The sequence below is a fragment of the Lactuca serriola genome, chromosome 8 (assembly GCF_051521515.1).
Source record: "Lactuca serriola cultivar US96UC23 chromosome 8, Lser_US96UC23_V15, whole genome shotgun sequence".
Taxonomy (NCBI): Eukaryota; Viridiplantae; Streptophyta; class Magnoliopsida; order Asterales; family Asteraceae; genus Lactuca; species Lactuca serriola.
In genome coordinates this window covers 194,380,575-194,403,309 of record NC_136415.1, presented here as the reverse complement: position 1 = coordinate 194,403,309, position 22,735 = coordinate 194,380,575, and positions in this window count along the sequence as shown.

Genomic DNA, 22,735 nt, shown 5'->3' with positions numbered 1-22,735 from the left:
GTGTGAGCCGATACTTTAGCATTTTGAGGAGGGATATTCGTTAGTTTGTGGCAAATTCATTATATCGTACATTGGCTGAGTTACATACCAATGCCAGGAGCTGGGAGATTGAGATGGAGATTCATACCAGAGAGGAGAGGGAGCCTCAGGGAGAGGCAGGACACCAGTACAGTCGCAACCGGCGAAGAAGCAAACTAAGCCTGCTGATTCGAGAGCAGGAGGCCAGAAGGGACGCACTTGTGGGAAGTGCGGCAAGAGCCATGAGGGATCTTGTTGACCAGGTATTTTCTACAAATGTGGTAAGGAGGGGTATATGGCGAAGGACTGCCCCAAGGGATTTTTGGTTTGCTTTCATTGCAACCAGACTAGCCACTGGAAGGCCGAGTTTTCCTCAGCTCGCTCAGGGACTAGCCCAGGGTTCTGCTTCAGCTATTTTGTGCATTTCTGATGGTCATCTAGGGAAGGCCGAGGCTACGAGAGCTCGTAGGAGGGCATTCCAGCTGATTGCGGAGAAGGTCCGTGCAGCACCTGACGTTGTTTCTGGTATGTATCTCCTTATTCATGTTATTTTGAGATTTGTTTATTCTTATGTTGTGTTTCATATAGGTACTTTTCTTGTGAATTATGTTCCTGCTTTGGTGTTATTTGACTCGGGTGTGAGTCGATCCTTTGTGTATTTATCCTTTAGTCATCACATTAGTGTTAGACGCGAGGCATTGAGTCGATGGCTGAGGGTTTCTATAATCGATTAACATGCGGTTTTTGCCACTGATGTATTTCAGGGATGTGTTTTAGAGAATTTTAGTGTTGATATTCTGATAGATCTGGTGCCGATAGAGATGGGTGATGTCTTGTCATAGTGGGCATGGATTGGTTGAGCCGGTTTGGATCCGTGATTGATAGTGAGCGTCAGATGGTTACCATATGAGACCCTAGTAGGGGAATACTTACTGTTTATGCGAGGGAACTAGATCGGGATCAACTTTCTACTCTGCCACCAGGGCAAGGCAGAGTCTACAGCAGGACTACGTAGGCCTTTTAGCGCATGTGATGGATATGCGGGTTTCCACTGAGAGGCCGATTTCTATTTCTGATGTTCCAATAGTATGTGAGTTTCTAGATGTTTTCCCCTAGGAATTGTCAGGTGTGCCTCCTAAGAGATAGGGGAAGTTTCGGATCGATCTGATTCCGGGGGCGGTGCTTACTGCTAAGGCACCTTATCTCCTTACGCCGCCCGAGATGCAGGAGTTATCCTCGCAGCTCCAGGAGCTGTTGGGGAAGGTTTTCATCAGACCGAGTAGCTCGCCGTGGGGAGTGCCAACCCTTTTTGTCAATAAAAAGGATGGTTCACACCGGATATGCATTGACTACCGGGAGTTGAACAGGCTGACGGTCAAGAACCGTTATCCACTACCGAGGATCAACGATTTGTTTGATCAGTTGCAGGGGGGCGTCTTTGTTTTCCAAGATTGATTTTAGATCTGGGTATCATTAGATGAGAGGCTGTGAGGAAGATATCCATAAGACGGATCTGCGGTCTCGTTGTGGGTATTACGAGTTTTTGGTGATGCCTTTCGGGCTCACCAATGCACCGACATCGTTCATAGACCTCATGTACTAGGTGTGTAGGCCAATGTTAGATCGGTCGGTGATCGTGTTCATCGATGACATTTTGGTGTACTCGAGGTCTAGGGAACAACACGATGAGCATCTTCGGGAGATTCTTGGAGTGTTGAGGATGGAGAGGCTTTATGCCAAATTCTCCAAGTGTGATTTTTGGTTACGTGAGGTCCAGTTTTTAGGACACCTCATTAGCCAGAATGAGATTTTGGTGAACCCGGCTAAGATTAAGGTAGTTATGCAGTGGGAGGTGCCGAGATCCCCATCCGAGATCAGAAGTTTTATGGGTCTGACATGCTAGAATCGGAGGTATATCAAAGAGTTCTCTAAGATTGTTGTTCCTCTCACCAGATTGACCAGGATTGGTGTTATCTTTGTTTGGGGGCCTGGGTAGCAGGCATCATTCGAGACTCTTCGCCATTGATTGTGAGAAGCTCCAGTGTTATCCCTTCTGGAGGAAGTAAAGGCCTTTGTAGTCTACTATGATGCATCGATTTTGGGGATGGGTGCCGTGTTGATGCAGAGGGGGAATGTGATAGCATATGCGTTGAGGCAGCTGAAGCCTCATGAGACGAGATATGTACCCATGATTTGGAGCTGGGGGAGGTAGTGTTTGCCCTCAAGATTTGGCATCACTATCTTTATGGTGTCCGATGTACCACATACATGGATCATAAGAGCCTGAAGTACCTTATGTATCAACCCAACTTGAATATGAGACAGATAAGATGGTTGGATGTAGTGAAAGACTATAGCCGTGAAATTTTGAATCACCCTGGCATGGCTAATGTGGTAGCCAATGCCCTGAGTCGTAGAGCAGCGAGTTCTTTGATTCGAGACGTGTGTATGAGGATGAAGGTGATGACTCCAGTCTTAGATACCATCCGATCGGCCCATATGGTGGACATGATACCAGAGAACCATAAGAGAGAGCGGGTGATCGGGCATATTTCTGAGTTTGAGACTGATAGTAGGGGCTTATGACCTTCCGTGCGCAGATATCGGTGCCATATTCGGGTGGATCTCGACGAATTTTGATGGAAGAGGCCTATATGTCAAGATTCTCGATCCATCCCGGGGCCACCAAGATGTATTTGGACATGAAGAAGGATTATTGGTGGCCCTATATGAAGATAGTTGTGGCATGGGTAGTCGAGAGATGTTTGACTTGTCGTAAGGTGAAGGAAGAGCACCAGCATCCCCATGGCTAGTTGCAGCCTTTGGAGATTCCCCTGTGGAAGTGGGAACATATCACCATGGATTTTATTACCAAGTTACCGAGGACTATGCGTGGTATCGATGCGATATGGGTGATTATAGATCGGTTGACGAAGAGTGCTCACTTCCTGGCCGAGATCTACTTTCGATAGGTAGTGATACGACATGGGGTGCCAACATCGATAGTGTCAGATCGCGATGTGCCTTTTACTTCTAGGTTATGGAAGAAATTTTATGAGGATTTGGGTACCCGGCTGCATTTCAGTACCGTGTGCCACCCACAGAGAGACGGGCATAGCGAACGGACGATTCAGACGCTCGAGGACATACTACGCACATGTGTTATGGACTTCGGTGGAAGTTGGGACACCTAATTTCCCTTGGCTGAGTTTTCATTCAACAACAACCACCACTCCGGTATTGGGATGCCTACCTTTGAGCTTTTGTATGGGAGGAGATGTCGGACTCCCATCTGTTGGGGAGAAGTACGACAAAGAGTGATGGGGAGTACCGAGATAGTGCTCTAGATGACAAAGCAAATCCAGCAGGTTAGATAGAGATTGCTAATGGCCCAGAGCCGTCAGAAGAGTTATGCAGACTGGAGACGTTCCGAGGTAGAGTTTCAGGTCGGTAATTTTGTCCTCCTGAAGGTATCCCCATGGAAGGGGGTGATCCAATTCTGGAAGCAGGGCAAGCTAGGCCCTAGATAAATTTGTCCTTTCGGAGTGATTGCTTGAGTAGGTAAGGTGGCTTATTGGTTAAAGCTGCCTGCAGAGTTGAGCCAGATCCATAACACCTTCCACATATCCCAGTTGAGGAAGTGTGTAGCCGACGAGGCGGAAGTGGTCCCTTCAGAGGACATTCAGGTTGATGATCTCCTAAACTACATTGAGAAGATGGTGGCTATTTTGGATAAGATGGTGAAGGTCTTGAGGAATAAGGACGTGTCATTGGTTAAGGTTCAGTGGCATCATCGGAAGGGATCCGAGTGGACTTGGGAACCGGAGTCCGAGATGCGTGAGCAGTACCCAGAGTTGTTTCCGGAGAATGACTTCAAGGGCAAAGTCTGATTCTAGTGGGGGAGAATTGTAACATCCTAACTCCAAGGTATAGATTTGAACTGTTCATATTCGTTTTGTCAGCGCAACTCGACAAGTTGGATTACCCAACTCGTCAAGTAGAGATTGAGATGGTCGTGTGAGTTTTAGAGTCAACTCGACGAGTTGGAGCTGAGTGAGAAACCCTAATTTTTAGGATTTTCACCCTATTAAAAGGACGTTAAGACCTTTATTCCGCCTCCCTCATCACCATACCACCCTGAGACAAACCCTAATCAAGTTGTGTGTGTGTGAGAGAGAGAGGCTAAGAGAGTGTGTTATGGTGCATTCTTTGTAGGAGCTTGAGGAGTAAAAGGCTTGGATCAAGAAGGATTCCTTGGACCCGACATCTATTTTGTTGTAGCAGCCAAATAGAGGTAAAAAGTCATCACCTTGATCATTTGGTTGTTTCTTCATTAGAGAGTTTATGGCCATTTTAGCATCATTTTGGGTCCTTTGTAGTTTTGATCTTACCTTGAAGTCAAGACTTCAGATCTGGATGTTATTAGGCCCTTTAGGCCTAAAGACTTGAGCTTTATCAAGTTTTGGCCAACTTCCATGCCTTAAACCCTTTTTTTTCAGTTTTGGTTTGGCAACTTAGCCCTAAATGCCATGCGTGGACGTAAAGTTTACAACTTTACATGGTATTTCAGCCTTAGAAGGCTAGATCCGGAGTATGGGGCCTCAGTTTTGCTTAAAAGCGTTTGAATGAGTGATTGAGCTAAAGGAACTCGATGAGTTGGTTAGCCAACTCGACGAGTTGGTTAGGGTTTTCCCCGATACCCTGGACGCTGTATGAACTTGACGGATCAGTAAGACAACTCGGTGAGTTGAGTTGGAATTTCCCGACTTTTCTGAGAACAAAAGGAATTCAACGAGTCACATGGATGCACTCGACGAGTTGGGTCAACATGGATTGTTGACTCGAGTGTTGCCTTCCGTTGACTTTTAGGGTTGGGTCAAGTTATGGGTTATGGAGACCATGGAGGGGTAAAATGGTCTTTCACCCTTTCAGGGAAAAACGAATTAGCTTAAAATCTTGGAGTTGTTATTATAAATTATTAATTAGAGATGATTATGATATATGTAGGCGGAGCCTAGACCTACCGTTGAGTACGAGACATTCTTGTTCTACCTACGAGGTGAGTCTTCTCACTATACTTACCTAAGTGGTAATTACTGTGCGACCGGAGGGTCTTATCTGAGTTTTGACTGGAGGGTCTTATGTGCTTACACTGAGTTATGTGATATATTATGCATTCTGTCTTTGTGATTTATGTCGTATATTATTTTGTGCTTTATTGAGTTAGGACGAGAGGGTCCAACCCATGCCGTGGGACTGGAGGGTCTCTACTGAGATACAGGAGCGGAGGGTCCAATCTAAGCTATGAGATCGGAGGGTCTTTACTGAGACTCATGACCGGAGGGTCTTTATCGAGTTATAGCCATGAAAGGCTAATTATGTGTGTGTGATATGTGTTTAAGGTACCTCTCAGGATCGCTGGAAGACGCCAGCATGATTGTACACATTAGCTAGCTGATTTTGTTTTCGGAGGATTCTGGGATATTGTTAAACAATTATTGTCTTGTGTTTGAGAAAATTTACAAAAATTTGTTTGAGAAATGTTAAACGGTGTTTCTGTGTGGATTTAAAAATGAAAATTTTATTTGAAAATTTACAGTGTGATCCTTGAATGGCAGAGATCAACATAGTTTTTTAATGATCATATTCATCCAATCATATTTGAATTCAACTTCTAAAGTAGTGTATTCTTATTTTGTAGTAGATTGTGTCATTATGTTTTGCTTAGAACTCATTCCAACAAGACTTACTCTTCATTCCATAATGAAGTCAAAATCCAATTATAATTCATAATTACTTATATATGTTTAGAAATAAAAATTTGGTGTAGCTCTTTCCATAAAGATCCTTTTGAAACTTTTTAAAACTTAAGATTTCATGCATAAATTTAAGATTTCAAAATTAACGCTATTTAATCAAATTTTAAATTCAATTTAAAATTCTCTCTGCACCGCTATCAAAGAGAATGCATGCATAAGAGTTGTCAAGGAGGAACGTACTCGTGACAACGGTGACATCAACAACTGCTTCCTCCTGACCCGTAGCTAGCACTCTCCCAGTGTTGCCAGCTGCGGTTGCCTTGGGGCAATTTCTCTTGTAGTGTCCAATTTCCCCACAACCATAATAGGCTTGACCAACACCTTCCCCTGGAACCTGATTGGTTGGTTGGGCTGGTGTCTTGCAAGATCGAGTTGTATGCCCCTTCTTTCTATAGTTGTTGCAGTGCAATTTATAGTAGGGTCCACAATGATGGAAATTGCACTTGTCGCACCTTGGAAGAGTACCAGCATATCCACTAGTAGGTGCTTGAGCTCTGGGAACAGCGACATGAGTGGTAGCAGCATGAATTGCCACTACTTGTTGTTTCTTGGAGGGCTCCTATGAAGACTGCCCCTTTCGCTTGTTCCAAAACTTCTTTTTTACACCACTCGCCTTTGGTGGTTATGGAGCAGTTGTTACTTCATCAGGATCAACCCCGTGATCTATCAAAGTCTGCGCCAAGCACTTGGCATTGTCAAAAGTGGTAGGCTTAGCAGCCAAGACATTTCCTTGAGTATGGGGCGTCAATCCCCAAATGTACCTCTGTATTTTCTTGCTTTCTGGGCTGACGATTCCTAGATAGAGAAGACCCAGGTCATAGAATCTAGCTGTATATGTAGTAATGTCGGAACCTTTCATCTTCATGTTCCAAAGCTCGTGCTGCAGTTTCTGCATCTCACCCCTCGGGCAATACTCAGCAAGCATAACCTCTTTTAAGATTTCCCAACTAATAGCATTTGCTACTTGCAGAGTAAGGGATTTGACCAGGCTATTCCACCAATTCAATGCTCTGTCAGTGAAGGTGTAGGCGGCAAACTTCACTTTGTTTGATTCGGAGCACTAACAGATCTCGAAGATTGATTCGATCTTCTCGAACCATCGTGTTAAGGCAATAACTCCTCCATTGTCGTCAAAAGATCTAGGCTTCACATTCATGAAGTCCTTGTAGGAGCACTCTTTTGGGTGTCCCTGACTTCCCTTAGGGTTTTGCAGATGGGTACCACTTCCTGACCCGCCAGAGCCGCCATCATTAATCTGTGACATAGCGGCAGCCACAACGGCTGTAACTGCGGCCTGGAACATGACAGGATCGAATTGAGGAGGTGGTGGCTATGGATCGGTTGGAGGGTTTTTACTCTTTTTGTTGGGCCTCTTTCTCGGAGGCATCTTTCTCTAAAATAAAATCAAGAGAAAGCGAAGATAAGTCTCCTATAGTGGTTAAGAGTTAGGAAATATTAAACAATGTATATCTATCCTGACAGTTGTAGTGTTCTATCAAGCGATCTACAGTGGAAGTCTACTTATGACAAGTAAAAAATCACCATGGAATTTATATCAACACTTTGAATGAAATATATACAAGGTGTTTGGCTCTAGTACCGTAGTGATACCAAATACTCCTATAGTATTTTAGTTTGTATGCTTTGTTCTATTGATATCTTGTTATATATAGCTTGGTAAGTTTTAGGCCTGCTGCAACACCACAGTCACTCCTAAACACATGTTGGTCATGTATCAAATGAATATAGTTGATTAGGCTATATTGATCCCAGACATGATTACATAACTATCCAGGTTTAACCGCAGTGTCCAACATCCAAATACTTTTTTTTGTTCTACTTACGACACTATTTCTGATATATATGTAGTGTTAGTATACTTTGTAACACCGTAAATTTCAAGACAAAATTTTCATTTAAAATAATCATTTTATTTTTAGAAACACTTGTTTAAAATCTCATTCATAATCGAATTACAAACATAACTCCATTTTCACTTGCATAGAAAACCAGGATCCTCCAAAATATGACTCTTTCTCTGGTGTGTACATCAAGCCGGTGCCGTCCCGTGATACTGAAAGAAACCTAAAAAACATCACACAAAACACTGTAAGCACGAAGCTTAGTGAGTTCCCCAAAATACCACACACATAACACATATTAGCCGCTCGAGGCTATAACTCTATGGGTCCGTGCACCCAAAATCTGTGAACCCTCAGGTTCTAACTCTGTGAACCTTCCGGTTCTAACTCTGTGAACCTTCCGGTTCTAGCTCTGTGAACCTTCCGGTTCTAACTCTAGGAACCCTCCGGTTCCAACTCTGTAAACATGCACAACATAAATCACATAGAAATAATGCAGTACAACACATAACATACATAGCATAAAAATACTCTGTAACATATCTCTGGTTACCTACTCAAGGTAAAGTATAGTGAGAAGACTCACCTGGCAAGCAGAAAGCAGATATCCCCACACTGAAATCTCGAACTCGCCATCGCCTAACACATAAGGCAAATACTCTCATGAATATAACTCTCGAGACTAGAATCAATCCTCTCATGGCACCCTCTTAAGGGTAAAAGACTATTTTACCCCTCTCTTGGCCCAAAGGCAACATCGCTGACCAAACCCTAAAGTCAACGGTCAACTCTTGGTCAAAATCAAAGTCCTCAGTCAAAGTCAACCCTCCTGGTTGACCCTGCTCGCCGAGTCAACCCGTCGACTCGTCGAGTCCCCATGCTCGGAACTTCCCCAGTCCGCGACTCAACTCGCCGAGTCACCCCGAGACTCGCCAAGTCCAACAACTCTGAGTCCACTCGCACACAAGTCACCGAGTCATCCCTTGACTCACCGATTCTCGACTCAACCAGGGAATATCGGGACTCTTCGACAAGACTCGCCGAGTCCACGAATAGACTCGCCGAGTCTAAGGCTATCATCAACCTACTCGCCGAGTTGTTCATACAACTCGCCGAGTTCCAGGCCATCTTCATCCAACTCGCCGAGTTGTTCTTCCAACTCGCCGAGTCCCAGCTCATCTTCAAGCAACTCGTCGAGTACACCCATGTGACTCGCCGAGTACTACTAGTCTGAATCCATTCAGAACCATTCCAGGCCATGCAATTGCTCCAAAACGTAGATCTAGCCTCCTACCACTCATCCATCACGTAAAGTGGAAAACTTTACGTGAATCTAAAGAGATCTAGGCCATTTGCACATGGGGCTAGGGTTTGGGGACATGATGGCTCCACAAAACACTCCAACACAGGGACTTTCATGCTCTCTGATCCTTCTCCATTCCAGATCTGAGGTAGCAACCTCAGATCTAACCTCTAGACTTCCAATTACATGCATAGACAAGTTCCCACAAACCCCAAAAATGAAGAAACAACATAACAACAGTCCAAGAACGAGATATTACCTCCAAGGGACGCCCTAACTGCAATGTAATTCGAATCCAAGCAAAGCCCCTCGTTCCACACCTTCAAACTCCCAAACTTTCTTCAACAATTACTTCTCCAAGCTCTAATCCACTCAACAATGGTGCTTCTCCGCGATTTAGGGTTTTCTGGGGCTCAAGGGGTGATAAAGAGGCTGGGAGGAAAACATAATGTTCTTTATATAGGGTTCAACCCCGAGAATTAGGGTTTTCTCCACTCAGCGCCTACTCGCCGAGTCCATCTCACTGACTCGCCGAGTCGGCTACTTAACACGCGACCAAGTCGCGACTCTACTCGCAGAGTCCATCCATGGACTCGCCGAGTCACTCTTTCCCAATTAACACTCTTAGCCCTTCAACCTTACTCTTGATATTTCGGGATGTTACAATTCTCCCCCACTTAAATTAGGCTTCGTCCTCGAAGCTTACATCAATTCAACTCCAAAGATACTCCCACAACGTGCCACCTGGCCCTAACCGTACCAGGTCCCTCAAGGCATACCCATCGAAATCGAACACACTCTCCCTGCCCTTACGGCGTCCTGATCACCGTCTCGAACCGGGTACCGGTTTCACCCTCTGATGACTCCACTTAACAACTGAGTACTACTCATGACGCAACACTGCTCCAAATCACAATCATCACTCGGCTCATATGGGTTAAGGAACTACGAACCATCGGATCCCCGATCCGAATCCCACTCTATTCATTCTATGACGACGGAAAGACCCATTCTCTATCTCAGAGCAACTCCCACGAGTCCCTCTCTTGCAATCACATACACATGCTGCACTAGCTCTAGCACTCTCAGGTTGGGAAAACCCGTTACACTGATGACACCCCTAACATCCCCAGGAGGAACCACCACTACGCACATAACCCTTGATTAGAATCAAGCTGGGAGTCCTAGACTCCATCCCTGCATCCATCCTGAGACTCTTGGCTCTACACCCGCAGAATCCCTTCCGCGTCCTCAGCAGACATGCCATCATGATGTCATTCCATACCACTGTCACAGACACAGTGTTCAACCATCATACTCCAAATCATCCATTCTCACCACTACTTTCACTTTCGCGAATCAACACTTTCCCCAGCAAATGAGGGTCCGACACCTCCTCCCATACAACAACTCAAAGGGTGGCATACCAATGCACTAATGATGGCTGTTGATATAGGATAACTCAACCAAGGATAAATACGCGCCACAACTCCCTCCGAAATCTATTACACATGCTCGAAGCATGTCTTCGAGCGTCTGAATCGTTCACTCGCTCTGAAGTGTCCTCAGACATCTCCATGATAAGCTCTAGCTCATTTCTCATATCCCTCTTCGAGACTGAGCACCAGGTCAGCTTTTGACTCCACAGCTGAGCCTCCGAAGATCACCCATATCATGATCCAAATATCCCACTAACTTCCTCCCCGTGACCACTATCCCGGCCCAGTGACACGCAAGTCACGAAATTCTCTTTTCCTCTTGCGAGAAAATACAATCCAACCGAGGATCGTCTCAACTCTGATCTCTGGTTTCTGCTGCGCATATCCCTTGCGCATCTCGCCGCATTTCCCGACAGAGACGGAGACCCCAGTCTCGCCCCCGGTTCAACATCTAAGCTCCAAAAAACTCAGTACTAGGGCTACTCAAGCCCAAAACTCTTCCACATCATACACTGATCGGAGAAAATTCCATCATCACATTCTTTTGCCATCTAGTGAGTACTATGGCTCCCCGCAGTATCACAACACCCTCTGACTAGCGAGTAATATGGCTCCCCGCAGTATCACAACACCCTCTGATTAGTGAGTACTACGGCTCCCCGCAGTATCACAACACCCTCTGACTAGTGAGTACTACGGCTCCCCGCAGTATCACAACACCCTCTGACTAGTGAGTACTATGACTCCCCGCAGTATCACAACACCCTCTGACTAGTGAGTACTACGGCTCCCCGCAGTATCACAACACCCTCTGACTAGTGAGTACTACGGCTCCCCGCAGTATCACAACACCCTCTGACTAGTGAGTACTACGGCTCCCCGCAGTATCACAACACCCTCTGACTAGTGAGTACTACGACCCCCCGCAGTATCACAACACCCTCTGACTAGTGAGTACTACGACTCCCCGCAGTATCACAATGCCCTCTGACCCCACTAGCTCGTGCTCTGCAGACTATCATAGGCGGCTACCTATACTCGACTCGAATATGCATCACAGACTCTGGAGGCAATCGACATAACAATGCCCACCCTTGCGAAGATCCACTCTCTCAAATAATCTCCCTGGATGCCCACACTCGAAGGGCTTCCGCTAGATCCGTAGATACCTGATATACCGCAAGTCATCTCAACTCAAGATTCACGAGTAACTCCGAAATAAAGATATCATACCCGGATACCTCGGAATATCCCAACAGAACATCACAAGATCCTGCCACAACCACTGATCTCCTGCCCCCAAGCATCATATAGATACAATAATACATTTCCTCCGAACCCCATAATTAGATCTGCATCTTTCCAAATTGCAACTTCGGTGTATCCAATTTCTCAATTGGAATACGAGGAAACGCTAAAGCTACGGAACACGTTGATAATTCTCCGAAACCCTTTTCCGCCGCTCAAAAGCAAGGATACACCTACCGACCCGGGAGTTGGCTGCCCAAACATTCTCTATCTACTTGCAACAACACTGACCACTAAACACCTGTAGTGGAGACATTCATCCTTCTCAAACAAGTACTTCCCGCATTTACTCACTCTGACCCCTTTCCTCGATCACCGACATCTCTGGTCTCATGATTTCTTACCGCAGATCTCTATACTCCACTTATAACTGCTCTTGAAAAATCTCTGCTTTCTTACATATGTTACCCGGTTCTCCCCCATTTAGGGTTCGAACCATCACCAAATAGCACACAACCAACCCATAACTATTTTCACCAGCAAAAACGCACCTGCCCCCGGAAAGTGCTACACAACGCCCGATAATCCCCCCTTAAGGAAATCAATCGACCTCATATACTCTGAACCTCTGATGAACTTCTCAAGAACCTCTCGTCACGACTGCCTCTAGTCGTTCCGAATCTCGTACCGATCTAGCACCAAGCAACTCAACTGCTCAATAACATCCCTGGCTCATAGACTGAACCACAAAATCATCGTACCCCTCACCTCAACTCATCAACCAACGCTCCAACACCGGGATCGTCCCAAGAACAGGGACCCACTCCCATATTCAACACCCAACATAGATAGAAAACTCTCTGCACTGCTAAACTCGACTGAACTCCCCACTGATACCACTACAATACATCCTACTATACTCAAATAGGTGTAGTGTGGTCCTCGACTATCTCAGTCCCAACTGACTATTTGCTCATGATAAATCCCTGCCTCGCGGCACACATGCTACCTGATACTCTGGTGGGAAATCATCATCAATGACGACCTGCAGGGTTTACCCGCAAACCCAAAACTCAAACATCATACTTCTCATATTTGTACACGAACATAATCAGAACCACCCAGATCATAGAAGGTGACATCTCCTTTATCGACTGATCGCTCAACTCAGATCAAAATTTTCCCTTCTCCCTGACTCCTTACTAAAATACTCTGAGAGGCTCTCGATCTCCCTCTCAAGGGACGCCTCTTCGAACTCAATCATATGACCGGATAGCCGGAGAACCACGAGCATTATTCCTTACGAACCATGGTACTCATTCCATGACATCTCTTCTCAATATGCTCCAGCGTATGGTACTCGAACCATAACATCACTCCTTAATCCGCTCCGATGTATGGTACCCGAACCATAACATCACTCCTCAATCCGCACCGATGTATGGTACTCGAACCATAACATCACTCCTCAATCCGCTCCGATGTATGGTACTCGAACCATAACATCACTCCTCAATCCGCTCCGATGTATGGTACTCGAACCATAACATCACTCCTCAATCCGCTCCGATGTATGGTACTCGAACCATAACATCACTCCTCAATCCGCTCCGATGTATGGTACTCGAACCATAACATCACTCCTCAATCCGCTCCTTAGAACCTTCAGAATACTCCCTGTATCAAGTATGGGTCCTCTGCTTTTAGTAGTACGAGCCCATACTACCTGCCACATCTACCCATACTTTCCACACGGACCATCACAGAGCTCCTAAGTAGCTGCTCGACCTGCTCATTCCCCATTCCCATCGCGCGTGCTTGCTCCCCAGCGAAATTCTCTACTCTACCAGCGCACTCATCTGGCTAGGGTTACTCCCTAGGCTCTTCCGTTGTCCTCCCACTTCTCTACTATCAGCTGCTGAAGATCTCCTAATGATGCCAACCATCTACCTCCTGAATATCGTCATATTCACTTGGTAGCTGACTCCCATCATCGAGAGTTCCACAAAGCACAAAGCAAGCAGCATTCGAGCATCGAAGAATACTTAGGACTCCCTCTCTGTGATAACTCCACTTTCTCGGCTCATCCTCGGAAGTACCACTGAACTCTTTAACTCTACCCCTCATGGGTTCTAACTGGATACTCTCACTCATCACATACTCAAAAGCATAACACATATAACAACAAGTCCTAGGCTAAGGCATCACAAATCAGGCCACTCTAGTCCTAATATATGAAATACCTAGCCTATCTCTAGCATGCAATAATATCTCATAAAGTGCATCATAAATATCACAAAACACAAAAGTAAGGGTATTTTGGGAAATCACCGTTCGGGCTCTGGCTGATTGTACACACTGCTCTTTCTTGCTTTCTCTTTGAACTCTTATTCACTTTTAGAAATTCATTTCTTTTGAAAACTTTTCTTACTTCCTCAGCTTGAGTCCAGATTTACCCGAATGCGCATCCGAATCCCTCAAACCAAGGCTCTGATACCAACTTGTAACACCGTAAATTTCAAGACAAATTTTTCATTTAAAATAATCATTTTATATTTAGAAACACTTGTTTAAAATCTCATTCATAATCGAATTACAAACATAACTCCATTTTCACTTGCATAGAAAACCAGGATCCTCCAAAATATGACTCTTTCTCTGGTGTGTACAATCAAGCCGGTGCCGTCCCGTGATACTGAAAGAAACTTGAAAAACATCACACAAAACACTGTAAGCACGAAACTTAGTGAGTTCCCCAAAATACCACACACATAACACACATTATCCGCTCGAGGCTATAACTCTATGGGTCCGTGCACCCAAAATCTGTGAACCCTCAGGTTCTAACTCTGTGAACCTTCCGGTTCTAACTCTGTGAACCTTCCGGTTCTAGCTCTGTGAACCTTCTGGTTCTAACTCTAGGAACCCTCCGGTTCCAACTCTGTAAACATGCACAGCATAAATCACATAGAAATAATGCAGTACAACACATAACATACATAGCATAAAAATACTCTGTCACATATCTCTGGTTACCTACTCAAGGTAAAGTATAGTGAGAAGACTCACCTGGCAAGCAGAAAGCAGATATCCCCACACTGAAATCTCGAACTCGCCACCGCCTAACACGTAAGGCAAATACTCTCATGAATATAACTCTCGAGACTAGAATCAATCCTCTCATGGCACCCTCTTAAGGGTAAAAGACTATTTTACCCCTCTCTTGGCCCAAAGGCCACATCGCTGACCAAACCCTAAAGTCAACGGTCAACTCTTGGTCAAAATCAAAGTCCTCAGTCAAAGTCAACCCTCCTGGTTGACCCTGCTCGCCGAGTCAACCCGTCGACTCGTCGAGTCCCCATGCTCAGAACTTCCCCAGTCCGCGACTCAACTCGCCGAGTCACCCCGAGACTCGCCGAGTCCAACAACTCTGAGTCCACTCGCACACAAGTCACCGAGTCATCCCTTGACTCACCGATTCTCGACTCAACCAGGGAATATCGGGACTCTTCGACAAGACTCGCCAAGTCCAAGAACAGACTCGCCGAGTCTAAGGCTATCATCAACCTACTCGCCGAGTTGTTCATACAACTCGCCGAGTTCCAGGCCATCTTCATCCAACTCGCCGAGTTGTTCTTCCAACTCGCCGAGTCCCAGCTCATCTTCAAGCAACTTGTCGAGTACACCCATGTGACTCGCCGAGTACCACTAGTCTGAATCCATTCAGAACCATTCCAGGCCATGCAATTGCTCCAAAACGTAGATCTAGCCTCCTACCACTCATCCATCACGTAAAGTGGCAAACTTTACGTGAATCCAAAGAGATCTAGGCCATTTGCACATGGGGCTAGGGTTTGGGGACATGATGGCTCCACAAAACACTCCAACACAGGGACTTTCATGCTCTATGATCCTTCTCCATTCCAGATCTGAGGTAGCAACCTCATATCTAACCTCTAGACTTCCAATTACATGCATAGACAAGTTCCCACAAACCCCAAAATGAAGAAACAACATAACAACAGTCCAAGAACGAGATATTACCTCCAAGGGACGCCCCAACTGCAATGTAATTCGAATCCAAGCAAAGCCCCTTGTTCCACACCTTCAAACTCCCAAACTTTCTTCAACAATTACTTCTCCAAGCTCCAATCCACTCAACAATGGTGCTTCTCCGCGATTTAGGGTTTTCTGGGGCTCAAGGAGTGATAAAGAGGCTGGGAGGAAAACATAATGTTCTTTATATAGGGTTCAACCCCGAGAATTAGGGTTTTCTCCACTCAGCGCCTACTCGCCGAGTCCATCTCACTGACTCGCCGAGTCGGCTACTTAACACGCGACCAAGTCGCGACTCTACTCGCCGAGTCACTCTTTCCCAATTAAACACAACCATTACATTGAATATATAAGTTAAGGTAATTACATCTGTTTGTTTCATATTTATATACATCAAAAGTAGCAAAATAATACAAGACTCTGTAAGCTCCGTCTTCTCAAAAGTTTGCTGATGTACATATCTACGGATTTTCTGAGAATACAAGCGGTTTTGAAAATAGTATCAGCATAAAGCTGGTGAGTTCATAAGCATGTTTTGTAGTTAAAATCTGTCTTTGAATCCGTATAATTTTTTTTCCCAAGAAAATCCAATATTTTCTAATGTAGTGTGTGATTCAACCCATTCTTTCTATAACTAGTTAGCTCATACTAGTTACACATGAACAAATATTGAATAGACAGTTAATTGTGTGGATCTGCACTAAACCCACAACCAAACAAAGAACAGGGAATGAGGCGGAAACCACACATTCCACAGTCTATCGAATATTCCCCATACGTAACCCGGATGCATAAACTAAGGAATTATAGAATTAATAATGTATACCTGTTAGTTGAATAGTAAACCATTTGTTTGTAGAGTACCGATGTTTATCCTGGAAAATCCTTTATTTTCGTAAGTGTAAGTTATCAAATCAACTATTCCAAATCGTATAGTAAAAGTATCTACCATACTTATGTTGTTTAAACCTTGTTCAGTTTTGAAAACCTTGGTTATCACTAGTATGTATAATATTTTTATTAATTAAAATAAAACTAATGAAGAATGAAATTTAGTAAACGAAGGTTAGTTGATACTATTGTGAGTCACATAACCATGCTTGATATGACCTAGAGACCTTTACGACGTTCTTCAGGTGTCGGTTAAATGACATTTGTCACCCCATGCATGCTTGCCTAACTGTAGTTAGCAGTTCAGGTGTGGGATTGTCAGTCCCGAATATATCTATTCACAAATCTCACACTCTCCCTATAGGAGAATCTGGTTATACTATAAAAGGATTTAATTTAGTAAACCAAAGGGTACAGTTTTGAAGTAGAGTCTCACAATTCTATATAATCTAGTTTACACGTGGTTTTGTAGTGTTCCTTTAGTTCTGTAGTGTTTCTTTGTATTTGAATCCGTGTGTATACTTTGTAGAGTAATAATTGTACTTAAATAATTATTTAATGTTGTACTCTTGAAAACCGAATGCAGTGTATATCATAAACTAAATCTGTCATACTTTATATATTATGTAATGTATAGCTTTGAATTTGTAAAACTGTGTATTGTAAACCCCAAACTATACTTTTTATAGTTTTCATGTTATGTAGTGTACTTGTTTCGAGTATTGGTCTGAAAACTATGCAATTATGTTTGTAGTTTTAAAGCCCCCCATATGCTCAGCATGTTACAAAAGGGATAAAATATCTAAATATTTTATAAATCATGAAAATCATTTGGTTGTATTAATTACATAAGTTTTAAACTTGTTAAATTTCCTTTGTATAAGTTCACAAAATCATTTGTATTTGGCTTGTATTCCCCCCTGAAACCGTTTAAAAACAGTAAAAGCGTAGGGGTATGAACTCACATTTTGCTGTGCGCAAGCGTCGAATCAACGAGCTGAAAACGAAGACCCTTGAGTTGTTGTATGTGGCACTTAACGGAATCCTAATAGTAATTAAATACATATATGTATCTAAATTAGCGATTTCGTTAGATAAACTGTTAGAAAAACACTTGCTTTCGGTTAAGGAATGTTACCGGGACTTGATTGAATCGAGGAAAACGGGTTTTCAGTCCAATGCACCACTTAGGAAGAGTTTATAGCCGTATATGGGGTTTAAGGCCGTGAAGGGTGTTTACGACCATGTAAGGGTTTACGGGCGTGAACTTCCACTAGCAGGGTTTACGGCCTTTGAAGGAGTATGGTCGTAAACTATTTGTGGCCTTTGAGGATTTGAAGATTTGAAGCGAGTACGACCGTAGACTCAAGAACAAGGATGGTGGAATCAATGAAAAACGTATTCTAGATGCTCCAAATCGACTCCCAAGGGTGTTTTTTTGATGATTTTCGGAAGAAAAGAGGGTCTTTTTGAGTTTACGGTCGAGAGGTAGAGAGAGAGAATGATAGAGTTTTCGGCCAGAAAAGTTCATATGAAGGTGGGGGTCCTGTATTTATAGGCAGGGGGTATAGTCGTTGGTGGGGTCCACCCGACACGTGGCCGAAAACGGGTGTATGGTCGTACACAGATTTACGACCGTAAACTCGCTCAGGCGGAATACTTGTTGTTTTTCAAGACAATTTGGATGTTTCGCGCGATTTTTTGTTCCGACTCATCTATATACATTCAATTATATAAGTAAATGACTTTTCCTAACCAAGAAAATTGACAAAACTTAATAAAATTTCAAATTTGATTAACGGAAATCGGTTAAAGGTAACATAAAAGTTTCGGCTTGTCACAGTTGGGAACCCATCAAGTATCATGGGTTAGGAGAGCTTCGACTAGTCCAAATGGGGGAGTATCAATCAGAAAATTCTGGGAGTTGGATCGAGTGTGAAACTAGGGTAAGTTTCGCATCCCAGTCAGGAGGAGAGTTGACCATAGTGGCCACCAGGATGGGATTTGTGTGAGTTGGTAGTTTAGGAAACTGCCAACCGTTGGTCGATGACTTCTATACAGCAGGCTTATGGATGGATCCAGGTTGAAAGTTGTGTTAGAGCCTCACTACTTGTTCTTGTATGTTGAGGGGTTTGGGGTCCGAAGTATGACCCGAACACCTAATTGGAATTCAGTCGGATGCGGGTTGCACTATGGATATTGGGGTTGAGATGATTAGAATGTGGTAACTGTTGAATTAGATGTCTAAGCTCATAACTATTATTTGGGTTACATATCATCAGGAGAATTTGTTGGGATGGACTTTTGAGAGAAGAGGTTGTATATGATTTATAATATATTATAAGCTATAATATATTTACATGAAATCATATCTTTTAATTAGTATTGATCAAAAATTAATTTGGAATTAATTTAGTGACCAAAAGAAACTAATTAAATATATGGGGACTAGTTATGGTAATTAGTGATATTTATATGTGTTGGGCATATGATCCATGTTGGACCAAGTTTATGTATGGATACATAAAGAGTTGGGCCACATGGACCATGGATCATAAAACCCATGGGTATGGATTTCGGTTATATCCATGACCCTTGAAATACCACACATATAAATACAAGCATCTTGACCTAAAAACCACCCCTGCCCACTTATATATGTGCATGTTCTTGGAGTTCATAAAGGTTTTAGGGTGCATGAAGCTTCTCTCTCAAGTCATACCTTTATTCATGATGTGTTGTGACTTCATTTGAGGCTTCCACACTATTGGGGCTAAGCTCTTATGGCCAAATACATCAAGACTTCAAGCTACATAAAAGGTATGTTACCCTAACTAGTATCTTGTATGGTATATGACAATTGCATGCTAGTTATAGGTTTAATGCCTTGGAAACCATTTGCATGTATAACTAGTGAAAACATAGATCTAAGGTATTCAGGTTTGTATGTGCACCACAGGATGTTGTATTGTATCAAAACCCATCAGTGAGCTTAGAGCCAAGGCTTGTTTTCAATTAAACTTGATGCATATTGCTGAAAAAATCAATTTTCTGGCTGTCTAGGCTATGGACTCACTGAGTCAACTGATGGAATCGCCGAGTCCATGAAGAAATTCATCCTACTCGTCGAGTAGGTTCATACACTCGACGAGTAGGAGGACCAAAGTGCAGATTTTCGACTTTTAAGGCTGGAATTGGACTAGGAACATTACCTTAAGCTGTTTTTGAACTTATAAACATGTTTTTGATGTGGTAATGATCATTCTAATCAAATTCAAAAGATAATTATCAATAGATTCATGTTTTGTATTAGTTTAATGGTTTGGCTAATTACATGAAAAATGTTTGATTTGAATTGTCTTATTCATATGAGTTTAATCTAGATCATTGTTTTCTTGACATGTTTGTTAATTGGAATTGATGATCTTCATGTTATTTAATGGATCCTATAACTTGTCCTCAAGTTATGGAAAACCAAAAGTTTTTTGTGTTAAGTTTTCATTAAAGCCATAGGTTACACAATTGAAGAATCCTTTTTGTCATAAATTGTTTTATGAACTCCATAACTTGTCCTCAAGTTATGGATGTTCAAGAGTCTCTTCACTAAAGTTTTTAAAACCTATATTAAAATCATATGTGATGAAATTGAAAAGTTTTTTTGAATTGCCCTCAAGTTTTGGAATTTGTAAAGTTTCCCCCCATGAACAGTTTAATTCCAAGTTAAACCTTAGAATTTAAAAAGTTAAAGTTCAACCCTTATACTAGTATAACATTAATAGTTAATATATATATATATATATATATATATATATATATATGTATATGTATGAAAAAACAAAGCCAGTCTTACCGTTAGTAGGCCTCATTCACGAAATCGGTCTATAAGGGGGGTGGGGGTTATAAGGTTATTTCCTATAAAATGACAGTTTAATGGGTGTCCACTCTCACCCACCGCTTCCTTGACTGGTGGAGGTGTTGGAATGGTGTCTAAGGCTACAACTATATTAAGCAAATACTTGACCCGGTTGTGCATGGTCCTTTTGGGTTGCCTTCACCATAGAAACTTGATAGGATGATTTATTAAGAGAGAGTAAATATTATTAATATATTATGAGAATAATATAAAGAATAATAATATTGTTAGTTGATTAATATAAGTCATAAAATTAATTGGAATTAATTTGGTGACTTAAAGAGATTAATTAAATAAAAGGGTATAAACTGTCAATTGTTTGATAGTTAAACTTTAGACTGTAAATCCATATATATATAGATGGGACGGATTCTAGAAGCTAAAGGATAGCTCAAATCGTCCATTGCTTATCTAAGGAATGGATTTGGATAGCCTTAAGAGAAGATTATCCAATTAGGGTTTAGGTTGTAACCCTTAAGGAGTCTACAAGTATAAATAGACCCTATGGCATAAGGAATTCGGTACTTCACCTAAAGTAGAGAAACCCTGGCCGAATTCCTCCCCTCTCCTCTTTCCCAAATCATCCTCCTTGTTATTTGGTGTTTGTAAGCCATTAGAGGAGTGACAATTGTGACTCTAGAAGCTCCAAGACAACAAGATCAACAAGGAATTCAAAGGTATGATTCTAGATCTGTTTCAATATTGTTATTTAACCTAAATAGTCATTAGAAGTCTTGGATTCAAAGCCTGTTTAATTAGAAAGCCTAGATCCAAGCATTAGGGTTTTGCATGCGCACATAGGAAAGTTCTTATGGTTAAAACCCATCAGTGGTATCAGAGTCTAGCTTGGTTTTCATTAAATTGTTGGTTAATTGTATGAAACTAAACTGAAAAATTCGATTTTTGTGTTTCTAAGTCATGGACTCGACGAGTTCCAAAGTGGACTCGGCGAGTTGGCCTGACTCGACGAGTCCGAGCGTCAGGAATGGCCAGATTCGGGATTTCTTCATGATTATCTTATGGAAACTTAGCTTAATCATATTAGATCAACCCTAATCCGATTTTTTGATATATATGACTATAATCTTGATCTAATTAAAGATATTTATCAACTAATAAAATATTTAGTTTCCTTATATGATAATTAATTAATTATTTTGATTATTTTGGTAATTATCTTAAAAGAAATCTTGAATAAATCAAATATAGATAATTAGGAAATTAATTGTTAATTGAAATTATTTTTTATTTGATCCTCCATGTTTTAAATGTTGAAAACTTGTCCTCAAGTTTTGAAATTTATATTTTGTGATTAAAAGTTTTAATTTAGACAACTTAAATTTCAAACCCTAGATTTTAAAAAGTTTAAAATACAACCCTATACTAATATAATATTACAAGAATAATATATATATATATATATATATATATATATATATATATATATATATATATATATATATATATGTATAACTAAAATGCTAGTGTTACCGTTAGTAGGCCTCATTCACAAAGCCGATCTATAAGGTGGGTATAAGGTTGCGGCCTATAAAATGGCGCTTAATGGGTGTACACTCACACCCACCGCTTGCTTGATCGGTGGAGGGTCGTTAGCCGAATGGGTAGGATAGGGCAACCTCATCCTCTCATTAAAAGTATAATAAGTAATACAAAGTAACTATACATTTTTAAAATTTCCCAATCTTAGTTAGTTTAGGAAAAGTGAATTGATGCAATCCCATGAAATTACACTTTGCACCCTTGCTAAGAAGTTAGTGGAGCGTGTGTGGTTTACCGGCACACTAATTGGTTCTAAGCAAAGGTGGCGAAGGGTGATTCATTGTTTATCATAGTTCGATGGAGCGTGTGTGGTTTACCGGCACATCGAATAGGTGATCGTTACAATGAAGGAACCATGTGAATTTGCATGGTAATTCACACCCGCTTTGTGATCCTCGGTATCCCAATCACAAACAAGAGGGGCATATCGAGATTTAAACATGCCATTGAATAGTTTCAATGAATCTCATCCGAACCTAGGAATTCTCAATACATTTAGGACTAATAGTTAAGTTTTTGAAATGGAGAATTAGTGAATCGTCATTCACTTACCTTCAATTTATTTGCATGTTAGATTACCGCATCCCTTTTCTAGTATGTAAATGTTATTGTTGGATCCTAGCCCT